This window comes from Perissodus microlepis, chromosome 4, assembly GCF_051167445.1.
Source record: "Perissodus microlepis isolate ML-2025 ecotype Zambia chromosome 4, ASM5116744v1, whole genome shotgun sequence".
In the NCBI taxonomy this organism is placed as follows: domain Eukaryota; kingdom Metazoa; phylum Chordata; class Actinopteri; order Cichliformes; family Cichlidae; genus Perissodus; species Perissodus microlepis.
Genome location: NC_140464.1, coordinates 10,412,671 through 10,426,246, shown reverse-complemented (window position 1 = coordinate 10,426,246; position 13,576 = coordinate 10,412,671). Strand labels below are relative to the sequence as shown.

The 13,576-nt window shown below is 40.6% G+C and overlaps 1 protein-coding gene across 4 annotated transcripts in view; it reads left to right on the top strand.

Moving 5' to 3' along the window:
* rhbdf1a (rhomboid 5 homolog 1a (Drosophila)) overlaps positions 1 to 13,576 on the top strand; it is a 33,847-nt gene that overhangs the window by 1,444 nt on the left and 18,827 nt on the right. The window lies entirely within an intron of this gene.

The window sequence follows — 13,576 nt, the reverse complement described above, 5'->3', positions numbered from 1 at the left end:
TGGCAGCGCAAGCAGCGCAAACTTATTAACAAACTGCACGCTTATTGACATCCACAAAGGGTATGTGCACCTCTGTCGTACAGTACCTGGGCAGACTGAAGTGAAACCATAGACATACTGTATTAGAAACTGCTGAGTTATTTTGGCAGACAGGACATAGGAGCACATGGCCTGGTTTGTGTGCCCAGTGTTCCTGATCACATGGAGCAGGAGGGGGGGATCATATCTCTGGGTGATGTAATCACACTAATAAAGCAACCTCCCGATGTGTGATAGTGGCACTCATTCCTATCCTCTGTGTCTGCTCCAACTGGAGCCTGGAGAGAATATTCCCAGTGTGTCTGTGTGTGTTTGTGTGTTTGTATGTCTATGTGATACTTGGAAGGAGCTGGGAGTAGCTGTGGTGAGGCCGGTCGACCATTCAGTCTGGCTTTTGTTGACCAACTGCTATGTGAGTTTTGCAGAGAGCTGCTTAGGGGGCCACGGTGTAGTCATGCCTACATGACTCACAGTATGTTATCTGTCTATCAGCCTAGCCAAGTGTACAATCCTGTGTAACAGCTTCATGGTGTTCAAAACTGTTTCGGGGCAGGATTTTACACTCAGTGATTGATATTATCAGCCTTCATTCACTGCCATTTTCAGTAGATATTTCTCCCTGTGTATCTCAAAGCATAACAACAGCAACTTGGCAATGTTTTTATGTGTGACCTATAATCACTTCAAGATGCTGTATCTACATTTAGGACACACTTATCTGGCCTACAGCGGGCTCACTTTGTCGATTTGATGCGCTTTCAATGGGCTGATGCAGTTTTCAGTAAGACTACAAACAAGCTGTAGATTTCCTGAAAGCCCCCCTCTGAACTCTAAAATCTGCCTGTTCTCGAACTTTGAGTGTACTCTCTGTGATTGCGGGTCATTTTCAGTCTGGATAGCGCTTTCTCCGAGTCCAGATGAAATGAGCGTCACTGGGCTGAACAGTTCCATGTGTGCAGAGCACATGCTTCTCAAAATAACCTCAGGCTGTTTCACCAGCACACACATCTGTATCACGAGTCAGAAAGTGGCTCACTTCACAATCCTGTTTACTGGGCATTCTACAGCTGGGGTTAATTCCTAACCTGCTACAAAATAGCTCTGCTGATTTGCTTAATTAATGTTTAAATAGCAAGATGGTGCACACTGTAGAGGCTGCTATGTTAAATCTTTTCATATATGCACATATTTATGCACATGTTCTGATTGCAAGAAAATGTCCCTTTAAGGCCCTTTCATGGTACTTTTGCAGGGAACAGTGCCTACTCTGTAGAAGATACCTCTGAGCAGCCCTAAAAAGCTGGGGGGCATAGCCAGATGCAGCTAAAGATGTTGCTAAATAATTTTACTAAATAAAAGGCTTAAAGCAGCAATAAGAAGCAATTACTGCCTCTACCTAGCACCTGTCCAGAGTTTCTGCAGTGGAAGCCCAGCTGTTTATTAGTGTGTTTATTAGAATGCATTGCATGCTATTATTATTATTTTTATCCCAAAATATTGTCACTTCTAAATTTTAAGATGATGTAATACTTGTGCTTTTCATGTAAAACTTTCACATGTTAAAATTCTGTTAAAACGCAGAGAGGATTTTGATTTTGCTTAAGCTACCTTTAAAGCAGTGATATTCATCTATCATCCTGGTTATTCTATATCTTCTGTTTTTCTAAATCAGAAAAATATATTAAAACCCAAGTTTAAAACACTCGGCAGGATGTATGACCTCACAGGTTTGTTATCCTTTCTTAAACTCTCTTCTACAAAATTCAAAGAGATTTGTAATGCTCGACCTCCCTACGAGCGTATGGAGTTAAAGATGTATTGTAGTGTCATAAAAGATTGATGTCTAACCGTTGTGCAGCTGAAACACATGTTTGTCTGAGACTTTTATATACCTGTCATCTCAGGAAGCGTCTGCTTTGTGCGAAAGCTGCAACAGTTTTGTATGCTTGCCCGGTGTATGAATCAGGGGCACGGCAGCATTACCTAGAGAAGTCAAACATGTTAACCAACTTGTTCTGCCGCTTTCCAAACAATGCATGTGCATTCCCGTTAAATATATTGGTTACAACTGCTACCACAACCGCACATTAGCTTAAAAGCATGTCAGGTCTGCTTGCTAGTGAGAGAGCCCACAGGCAATGTTTGATGTCTCCCTCCCTGGCGCTTGCTCAGCTCGTACCTTTTTGACTTTGATGTGGTTTTAACTAAGTTGTCAAAAAGGAGCACTGAGTTTTCTCTCCCCCTCCTTGCATGTCAAATCATGTGATATTTGTGGGAGAAAACTGCCTCTAGAGTATGCTTTAGAGCATGGAATGTAAGCAGATACATCCTGCCTTGTTTTCAGAGCAATAAACAGAATATAACATGTATTAGTAGTGGTGCACAAAATGTAATTATATAGGAAGTGCAGTGTTTGTATGAATCCGCATCCAATGGCTGCTGTTTGTTTGGAAATACATTACACCAGGTACAGTAATAGACAGTGTCCGAGTTCTTCCCCCATTTATGACTTGATGCGTGAGTCACAGGCGCTGCTGTCCCCTTCCCATGATACCTCATTGGTTTTGTGATGCAGTGGCAGCCATGACGATGAAGTTAGTTGTGATGTAATGCTGCATGCAGCAGCGGCAGTGCTATTTCAGGTCTACCTCTAAGCCTTCAGGGCTTCCATTTGCCAGAATGCCAGCCTGCCCTTCTCTCAGTCAGCACCTCGTCTGTCATGAGCATGACAGCCATACATGAACTGGTATTCACAGAATTTACTAGAAACCTCAGGTGTACTGCTTTGGAAAAAAGCTGTAAATTAAAAACGTGTTGCCGGAGTTGTTTTCAGAGTTACTTGGCTGAACTCAACATAACAGAGACGAAAACTTTAAATGTCAGATTGATAGTTACAGGGTGTTTTTTTGGCTTCCTAGCTTGTGTTGTCACTGACACGGCGTCTGAGGCTGGTTAACCTCAGGGCAAAGCTCACTTCCAGGGCGGTGGGAATGGTTTGCTCTTTCTCCCAGAAGGCCAGTGCTTGGAGACAAGCAGCAATGGCTCCTTGGCCTTTAATCTTCCTCTTAAGAGTGTGAAGAGCTCTTAAAGGGTGTGTCTGTGTATAAACCAATAAATATGCAGTATTTACCTGATGTCTTGAGACATCATATGTTGCAACTGGGAAGTTTCCCTGGCTGAAATCTGTTGACTATTTAAGAGCTTACACAGGGTTCAGTTACTGCAGTGCAACGTGATAGTGAACTTGTGGGAAACCAACCAATAAAGTTGCTCCTTGTTGGAAATGATGAATGCTTTTATTGTCTCAATCAGTTTGTTTGTCACTGGTTACAAAATGTAGTTTTTGTGAACACACTTTTCTTATTGTCAGTTTGCACCGTTCGCTCCTTATGCAGTTCTTTTTTTGGACAGAAACCTTAGTCAATTTTGGGTCATTCAAACTGACACTGGAAAAAACTATGATTAGATTAATGTGCTCTACAAAGCCACCGCAGGTGGGGTGTTGACAGCCAGGGGAAAAATATGAATTGAAACGAAGTTGAATGAACATAATAGCTTTACAGAAGCTAAACAAATAAAGGCAGGTTGGATCCTTTGGTAATGTTAATGATTGATAAAATCTTGTAAGGTGTGGCACGTGAACTTTTTTTTTTTTTTTTGGCTTCTGAAGTAGGGCCTTCTGGATAAGATTTGAGAAACCTGTGGGTTAACCAAACCAAAAATATAATCCCCTTGTCACCACGATAGAATGATCCGGAAACTAAAAGCAAACAGATTGTTAGATAGCTAACTAACGTTTGCTAAAGGCCATATATTGCCTTATTGATACATCCAGATTGAAAATACATTAAACTGCTTTCATCCTCCAGCAGCAGGAAGGATTCACCACAAGATAATGTCCAATTTCTTTTGCTTCCTTTTTCAGCTAATTGAAATACTGCAATTTAGAAGTTAGAAATGGGTGTGTACAGTGTTTTAGGTAACTAAAATAACCTAATTAGGGCTACAAAACACATTTCAAACACATCAGCCGTGAGGACGGTTGATTCATAATGCAGCTGGGATGTCATGACTGTGAGTCAGCAGCATGACATGGGTATTCTAATACATATTCTTAACATATTACGTCTTGCATATGAGAAATACACCCACGCATTTTGGCCTAAATTTAAATGTGATACTGAAACTAGTAAAAACTAAGCTAAGACATTTTTTAACAGTAAAAACTGAAATGAAACAGGAAATTAAGTGAAAGCGAACTGGATCGGAAAGAAAAAATTTCAATCAATGAATATCTCATACAAATGTCCAATATCTACATGTGTATTGATTCAAATAAAAAAGGATCAGAGCATAATGTCAAAGAGGCAGGTACGCTCCAGTTTAACAATGTAAACTCTTTAGTTGCTCAGAAAACGATAAACTCTTTAATAAATAATAATTTTTCCTTTTTTTTGAATGAAGTCTCTTCGCAGAAGCTTTAAAATTACATCCCCCTTTTTAGTTGTTGTTAGTCCACATTGCTGCAAAGACTGCAGGACTGCATAGTGTCTGTTTACTTTTCCCTAGCTTTTTGTCAGGCCAGAGGGTCGGCCTGACTAGGAACACCCTGACTGATATAGTATCTCAGCACTATTACAGCAGCAACGAGAGTGTTGTTTTAAATAGGAAGCCTTCCCCCGGCCCACTCCCCTCCTAACCCTCTATCTTTGGCACAGCTGGCTGTCATACCCAGAGGCTGTGAATCCTCATTGTGCACCAGACTGCTAAACCCAAGTTCCCTGAATTGATTTGCACGCACACAGTTATATCTGGACAGTTTCAGCGCAGTCCCACCAACATCACATACCATGCACCAAACTCACTCCAGCAGCTTTCCCAGAAATGAGGGTGTGTTTTGGACTCCCGTGACTTGTCTTTTTCCTGCCTTTTTTCGGAAGAGGTGGATCACAGTCGGTGGAAATTCTCTTTTTTTTGGAATGAAACTGAACCCTTGAAAGACCTACGCTGAGTAGTGTCCAAAATGTGCCAGTCATGCATCTCTTTAAATATTAAATATAGATGTTTAATACAAACAGATTTTAAGTAACTGCTTGGAAGATTTTGTGTGTTTTGTGAATAATGTGGCTTTAACCCAGGCATAATTTGCACATTTAAAAGTACCTGATTCTGTAACTCTTAACTTTCCCTTTCTCCTTCCTCTGCTTCTTGTTACACCGGTGCCAACTTTTCCTCCCATTTGCCAGCCGACAGAGCTTGTAAATTCAGTGTGCCAAGGAAAATGATGTAAAGCCTGTCTTTTATGGTTCCCAGCTGATCACGCCCAGTTATAGTGAAAGGCATCAGTCTGCAAGCCTAATATGTGGTGAAGCATATTCGCTTAGAAAAAGGCAAAAACGAACATTAACAATTATGCAAAAAAGAAGTTGTTTTTTTTTTCTTGAACCGACCCGAGTTTGTGCCCTCTCGTTTTATTTTCAGTTCTCTCATCTTTTCCCACTTAGACATTCTGTCTCCTGTCTCTGCCTCGTTTCCTGACGGTTTGTCACTTCTCCATCACAGTAGTTGTCTTGGTTTTCAGAACACAAACAAAACTTGGAGCCGTCCTTATGTGCGTGCTCTCTGACCTGGAGGGAAAAACTGATTTCAGTTCCATAGACAAAGAAACTGTGTTCTCTTTAGTTACATGAAGAGTAAGGAGGCCTTCCCCTCACTGGGCCTGTGACTGTCCCAGAGGACCTGCCCCAGCCTTCCCAGTTTTCCTGTGCTTTTGTCCAGAGTTTTCCACAGATCTGGTGGCCCAGCTGCACGCCTTTATTCTCGCTCTTTCCTCCCCCTTCATCCTTGCTTTTACATCTCCCTGATCACAGCTCAGAGATCGTGGGTTCACTTATGGGTGATCCCCCCTGCATCCCCCTGCGTGTTCACAAAGTAACATATTTAAGGGTCTGCACAATTAGTTGTGAAGTCATGAAATAATTACCCCTTCATTAGATGGAAAGAAAGCCAGACTTTCTGAATTAGGCTTTCACGAGAGGTAAACTGAAAACTATTACAAATGTAAAATTCTGCAGTTAAATATTTGTAGTATTCTGACAAAAGACAGAAAAAACAAAATAATGGGTCAAAATTAATGAATATACCTTTATTTTAAAGTAATTTAGTTCAATTCAAATTCCAATTAAATGTGAAAATATTTTTTAAAAAACATTATTTTCATCCTTTTCGTGAAAACTAGTCATTGAAATGCCTTAAAATGACACCACCTAATAATAGCTTTGACACATAGTCACCTGACTTTCTTTGTTCCTCAGTCGTTGCTCACCAATCTACACTCTTCACAGCCTCTGCCAAAATGCCATGTGACTCATACTGGTGTCTCAGCACAGTTGGCCTCACAGATTTCTCCTGAGTGGGTTGAATATCTCAAAGACTAGATCAGAAGCAGACTGTTTATTGTTAATTTTATTCCTTTTTCGCACAGTTGTTCAAACAAATGTTGATTACCAGCGGCTGATTTGTGTGTTCCTCCCAGCAGTGAGAACTGGCTGTGAATAAGCACTTATCTGTTGGTCGGATCACTTCGCCGTCCATACGTTACGACCAACCAAACAAACACTGTTTCTCCAGCTTTTCCTTTCATCCACATATTTTCCCGTGTGACATTTGAAGGGGAGTTAAATGTGGAAGCTGTATTTGAAAAATATAGCTGTTGTACGTGAAACTGAAAAAGCTGGCTCTCTCTCCAATACACAGGCTTCTGCTGCCGTTTTCTCCAGGAAGAAATTAAATCTCATCTTTATAGAATCAAGTTTCTTCTATCAACCCAAACAGAGGCTCTATTGCAAGAACGCTGAATCTGTTTTGCTGCAGAAGAATTGGTTTCATATTCCCCATAATTCAGGCCTTTTTTCAGCACCTGCCTGCACAGCTACATGCTTTCACACACATGCCTACAATCCACTGCTCCTATGTAGCTATACTGTGTATTTTCACAGCCTCCAGTGGTGATAATCAATGCAGCCAGTCAATAAGCAGTACTCTGTTTAAGGTTCACAAATCTCTCAAAGAGGCGTTTCCTGAAATTGGATGTGAAGGTTGAGTTCATATGAGGCTTTTTAGTAATAACAGCAAGTGTGTTAAATGAAATGATTAAAGATGGAAAGAGTGAAAACCATGATTGTACCTTTGTGAGATGGTCGAAGCCATCAGTTGCTGAATAAAATTAGCAGCTGAGTAGAGGGTGACTCATATTTAAGAGAATAACTCATCATTTAGATCTTCTGGTGTTAGACTGAGCGATGAATATCCTGTGTTTGGGATTAATAAGTGTGAGCCGTTCTTAACATTTGTTTTCCGTTTGTGTCTTTTATAAACACTTGTTGGGTTTTATCTCACATAAGCTTTTTATCTTACATCCTTGAAATGGATGCTGCTGTTTGCCTAATAACATAGATTCTCTTTAGTGTGCTCGTAGAAGAAGGCGGCTCGGTTTGCTCATTTTTGATGAAAAAATGAATACTTAATGCTTTAAGTTTTTATTCACGAGTTAATACAACTATAATCAAGACTTAAATTATTTTGATTGTGTGTTTCTCAAAAGTTCTTCTTCGTTGCTGTGCGGATTAGTTTACTCTACAGTGCCAGTTTCAGAATTATTTTTTTTTCCTTTTTTAAACTCCTCTACACAACCATCTCCACTTTGGACGCTCAGTGTCACAGCATCTATTCTCTCCTCTGCTTGAAACCGTGCTACAGGCCGCGTGTTATCTGCTCTCTTCAATAGTCATGTCAGCTTTGATGTCACACTACACAGATCTCGCACTGCAGCCAGAGTGGGCGGCGACCCTGACTCAGACCAGACCAATTATTTTTGGCGGACGGTGACGTTCTCTTTTACAGTGGACAGCAGTGTGGATGTGTTCCTGTGCATGTGAGCAAATGTATGTTGTTTCCGTGGTCGTGTGGACCGGACACAGAAAACGCACCCAGTTTGCGGTGTGTTTCCTGCCTTCATTTTCACCTCGCCCCCTTCTCTGTTCTGCATTTCCTTCCTTCCAGCACTCCTCATTAAAACTAGCAGTAACTTGACCTCTGTGGTCGTGCTCGTGGTTTCTCACAGAGGATGTGAGACAAGATGACAAAGCTAATGGCTGCCCTTTGTGAAGTATTTTTAATCATGTTGATTAGAACACAAGATAAACCTAAACACACACTGGAGGATGATGCATTAGTTTGTTTTTAATGTTTTATATTTTTTAAACTATTAACATAACTGTGGTCTATCCACATGTCTAACTTTTGCTGTGTTTGAGTTTAGCACAGATGCTGCTACTAGCACCTGAACATTTTTAGAAAAGACTGTTAGAAAAGGCTAAGGATGCTTGTTTAAAGCAAAACTCATAATCACATTTATTTTGGTAAACACTGAGACCTTTCAAACATGATTACCATAACAGAAAAATATTATTTTTCTAACTTGTTTCTCATGATACATCTTGAAACCAAAAGGCTTTCCTGTTGACCAAAACCTTTTTTTCTCGTCTTGGCTCAAGCTGAACTGAAACTGCCACAGTGGTACGGCCAGACAGTTTGGGTTCAAAGGAAGGAGAGAAACCAGAGTAAGCTGCGTTTATAACTAAAGAGAACGCAGCACAGCTGTTTAGGCCAAAATTGTAATAGAACATTAATTCAGATTAGTTACACAGGCTTACTGCTGACACGGTTTACTTTGAAAATGTCACAACTGTGTTTTAGTCCGATCTACAGCCTGTATATAGAAGACAGCCATTTGTTGGTGAACTCCAGCAGTGCAGCGTCGAGCTTAGCGTTATCATTGTGGTAGTCTTAGTGTTTTAAATCCGGACATGACAAGTTAGGGGTGACGGTACGGTGTGAGCGAGAAACCAAGAGACACTTCAAGCTCATTTTAGAAACTACGTGTCAGTCAGAAAGTGGGGTTGCTCTAAAGCCTCCTTTACTGCCTTATTTGACTATACAGTGTTCGCTCGTTTATCGCAGGTGTTACGTTTTAAAAATGACCCGCGATAGGTGAAATCCACGAAGTAGCAAACTTTATTTTTTACAATTATTATAGCTGTTTTAAGGCTGTAAAACCTCTCACGACACACTTTATACACTTTTCTCAGACAGGCATCGACATTTTCACACGTGTCTCTCTTGTTTAAACACTCTCAAAGTTCAAACCTTTGTAGAAAAATAAGTCCAGTATTATAGAATGAAATCAAAGATTTAGGTTAGAGCAACATGAATGAATCAATGGTACAGAAGTAGAGGAAGCAAGAAGAATGAGTTGAGTAAAGTTTGACTTATCTGACCGTTTGGTTTCACTTAATGCGCCTTATAATCCTTTGACCTCGACACTGTTGTGTTTGTTGTCTTCTGCTAGCGAAGATTTCTGTAAATTTGACAAGCTGAACGCATTCTGTACTGTGCAGGAGACACAGCACAAGATTGATTGAAAATAAGCTATATCCGATCAGGACGCAGAACACAATCTGCTGTAAAAAAAATAAAAATTACACCCCCAAATCCAAATCAAATCCATGAAACAGCGAGGCTGCGAAAAGTGAGCCGCGATATAGCAAGGGACCACTGTAATGGGGACATAATTTACAAAATAGATATAATATTGTATTTAGTAAGACTTATGACCAGCAACTGAGCCTATAAAGTCTTAATGAAAGACTTTACTGGTGTCACAGATCAAGAGAGCTGGGGCTATATTCCATTTAACCAAACTTCTTTGGTTATAAGGAATCGAGAATGGAGGTTTAACTTTTCAGACCTCAAATGTGTTTTTTTCCCTTTTTCTGGTTTCATCCGTCTCATGTGGATACTCCCACTTTCCCATTGTTATGCCTTTTCCCAGCAATGGATAATTTTCTCGCTGTTGCTCAAGCATGTTGTCATAATTACTTTGCAGCCCCCAATCCCAGTTTTAGCTGCACATACGTTTCTTTCAGTAACAGTTCTTCCTCATTTTTGGCCTGAGCAAAGAAATCTCTGGTATTTCTGGTTATTGCTCTTTCTACACAAGCTCCGTCCACTTCCTGTTTACACTGATACCTGCCCTGTGTACATAAACGGTCATGTGATATGTGATGATTTATGATGAATATGATGATGAATAAATAAGTCTAGAACTGCCAAACAAACATTATAGACAAACAGCTGTGCTAAAAGGTCTGTCCAGATGAAGATGGTTTTCTATGTGAAACAGTGTTTTAGGTTGAAAATGTATTGGCGCATATACACGTAAGGTGCATACCACCTTAACGTCGCTAACTCATCTTGTGCGTCACCCTCAGTAATTATCTCAGCTGGGAATTTGCTTACTGCACCATTTCCATTGATGAAGCAATGAAAACTTCAGCCCGCTGTAGCTTTTTTTGACTGTGATCGGCCTGCACAATGACCCTTGTTCAGCCCAGTCCACATCAGCCCATACAATGAAGTCTTTTGTAGGGTTGATTCAGTCTGATATCATGCTGGAAACTATTTAGATGAGGATCACATGTTGTTCGGGCACGCCGTTTCTAAGATTCTCCTCTTACTCATTCAAGGGGAGAATGTCAAACCTCCTATAGACAATAAGATGGTTGTATGTAGTCTCAGGACACACCAGGAAGAGATGGTATTCACAAAGAAGACTGACTTACTTCCCTTTGTTGTGTAAAAAGACTTCTCGTTTTTAAGCTGTTCGCTTAAATGCTGTCAAACTGTTGGAGGTTTAATGAAAATACAACCCTGTCAGAAAGTCTGATGTGCATGCTATTGATCTTCTGATTATGGCATGTAGCACAAATAGATATCTTTGACATTTCCATTATTTTGATCTGGTCTAACAGCCCTTGTTTAATTTGGATGCCAAAATATTTTCATAGTTTGGAATTGCCTTTCAGATTTATGAGACTGCAATTGCCTGTAAAATTGCTCCCTGAATACCATTTGATTCATTTCATTATTACTTTATGCCATTGCCTTTCACGGCTTTTCTCAGAATATGCTTTAATGTTTAATATTCTGGCTTAATATCTAAAACATCTTCCTGAGATCAGGTCATCTCCTCAAAGGTATCAGAGCCTTGTTGAATTTCATTAAGTGCTCTCGACATGCATTTTGTGCGTACTTGCATGTGCTCTCTTATACGCCACACAGTGCAGAGTTGTACATCGGGACTTAGCTGCTGCTGAATTTTCCCACACTGTTGCAGACAGGCTGGAGCTAGAGATTCAGCGCTTTGATGATAAGCTTCTACAGCAAACAAATGCAGCAGGTTTCAGGTCTGGCAGCTGGAGTCCAAGCCTAAAACTAACTGCTTATCAATTACTTAATCCCAAAGTGGTGAAGGCCATTTCACGGTCAAATGATTCAACAGGGTGGTACCTTATCTAACTGAAGAGACAGAGACTATGCACACAACTCTCTTGTTATTATGTGAAACTCTATCTAGTTGTCTTGGCATGTGTAGTGTATATAACCCACGGTGAGGGAGTTTTTACTGTGTGCTGCTTCCTGAAGATTACAGACGCAAACAGCCCACGACTGAGACGTTATACAGATTTATCAAATGAGCTTTATTTTCCCTCCTTGTTCCACTAAAGTGAAGACAGGCCTTATCTATCTATTCTTAACAACACCGAGAATGGCGACGCTACAGCTTAACTTTCCACGACCACATGCAGCCACCTGTATATGCCCAGCGGCTCCAGTAGGAGGTATGTTGTAAATAATTTACCTGTGCAGAATGACTGAATAATTCAAGCGCTGAATTAGACACACGTGTTGTTGCATATGTGACCAAAGTGTCTGCAAAAAGGAAGCAAGCTTTGGTTTGAGTAGAATTTATATCCAGGTGGGTGCTATTTTGTTTTTAAACACATTAAGATTAAAGGAATATGATATCTTGGTTTCATTGTAGTGTAACATGTGTCAGCACTCCTTTGCATTGATTTCCTGTTGCAGGATATTAATGCGCGGTGAAGGGCGGGGACCTGTGCTGATAAAATAGTAGAGCACAATTTTCTAGCTCCTGGGCAAGACATAAGGCTTTGTGACGGAAGGGAAGTGGGTGCAGGTTGTTTGATGGCGAATACAGATAGAACTTCTGGTGCCCGTTTCTTTCTACAGGGATAAACATCTAGTTCCTTATAGATAACTTGATGTGCTTTTTCACAGTTTGGTTTTTGTCAGAAACCAGCTTGCCACCCGGTGATCTGAAGCAGGATGTTTTTTTTTATTTATTTATTTTTGTCTAGACGTACATTTGCAATCGACTTCCATAAATACACCACATGCACACAGCCTGCTGTTAGGAGGCCATTTATACTTTTGTACGCTATTCATATCTTTGGCTCGTGATCCTGTCATAAAGTAAACACTGGTGGGAGAGCCTAGTGTTGGATGCCATACAAATCTGACATTTGATACTGAAGCTACAGCAACTAAAAGGTAAAATCTGCTATGTTAAAAAAAATTATAAATCTAAAAGCCTGAGCTGAGATATTTGGAAAAACAAACAAACAAGGCAACGCCTGAGCTTTTCCACCCTTCTCGGCTGGGCATATCATCCATGCCCACCATCTACCTTGCCAGTCGCAGCGGGCTTGCCCGCCCACTATGCCTGCGCCTCAGCTAGCTGTGACACTTGATCTCAGGGTCAGCTGCATCGGATATTTCTGCTGCCTCTGTGTGTATTTTTTTTAATGTCGTAAGGGCTGGTTTGCTGTGACAGCCTGTCACATGTCACTAGGGTCAATTCGGATGACTGCAGCTTTTGCTGGCGCTCAGTTGCGCTTTACTCTCATGCCTGTGGCAGTGATTCGCAGAGTATTTTCTTTCATGTAAAATATGCATAATAATCAGTGGAAATAGAGAGTGGCTTCAAAGTCTGGACCACACAGCTTAATTTTGTTTTCCCACTGCTCTCATACTCGCAAGAGTGGCCAGAAAAGAAGTGACACGTTAGTGGCATGTTCTAATTACTCCCTTGGTTATATCATAACTTGTAACTCTATCATCAAATCAACTTCCACAACTGGTGAAGTCACCTGGCAGTAATGTCCGCCGTGCAGTATACCACGTCTATTTTTAGCGCCTGTTTTCTCTTCTCCACGCCCAAATGAAATATCAGTAGCTTTGTAGTTTTGTCAGCTTCTTAATTCATCCCAGTTGGAGGCACAATGTGCTATATAAAGATCAAAAGCCACCTTCTACAATTAATGCGCAGATGGGTCTCAGATGCATGCAGGAACTACACAAGACACAAGCCTGCAGTGTTATTTTGTGCAAACAAATTATATTTAGATCATCTGTCAGTGTGAGATACCTCCACCCATTTTCCTTGAATGACTGTATAGCCATGAGTTTCTACTCATCATTACAAAATTCCCTTTGGGGAGCTTCTGTCAACTGCATATTGAGACTGATTTAAGAGTGTTTCAGCTCTAGATGACATTTAATTTGAAGACTTTTTCTCTTTTTTTGTGCTGTGTATTTATGCTACAAAGAGCCT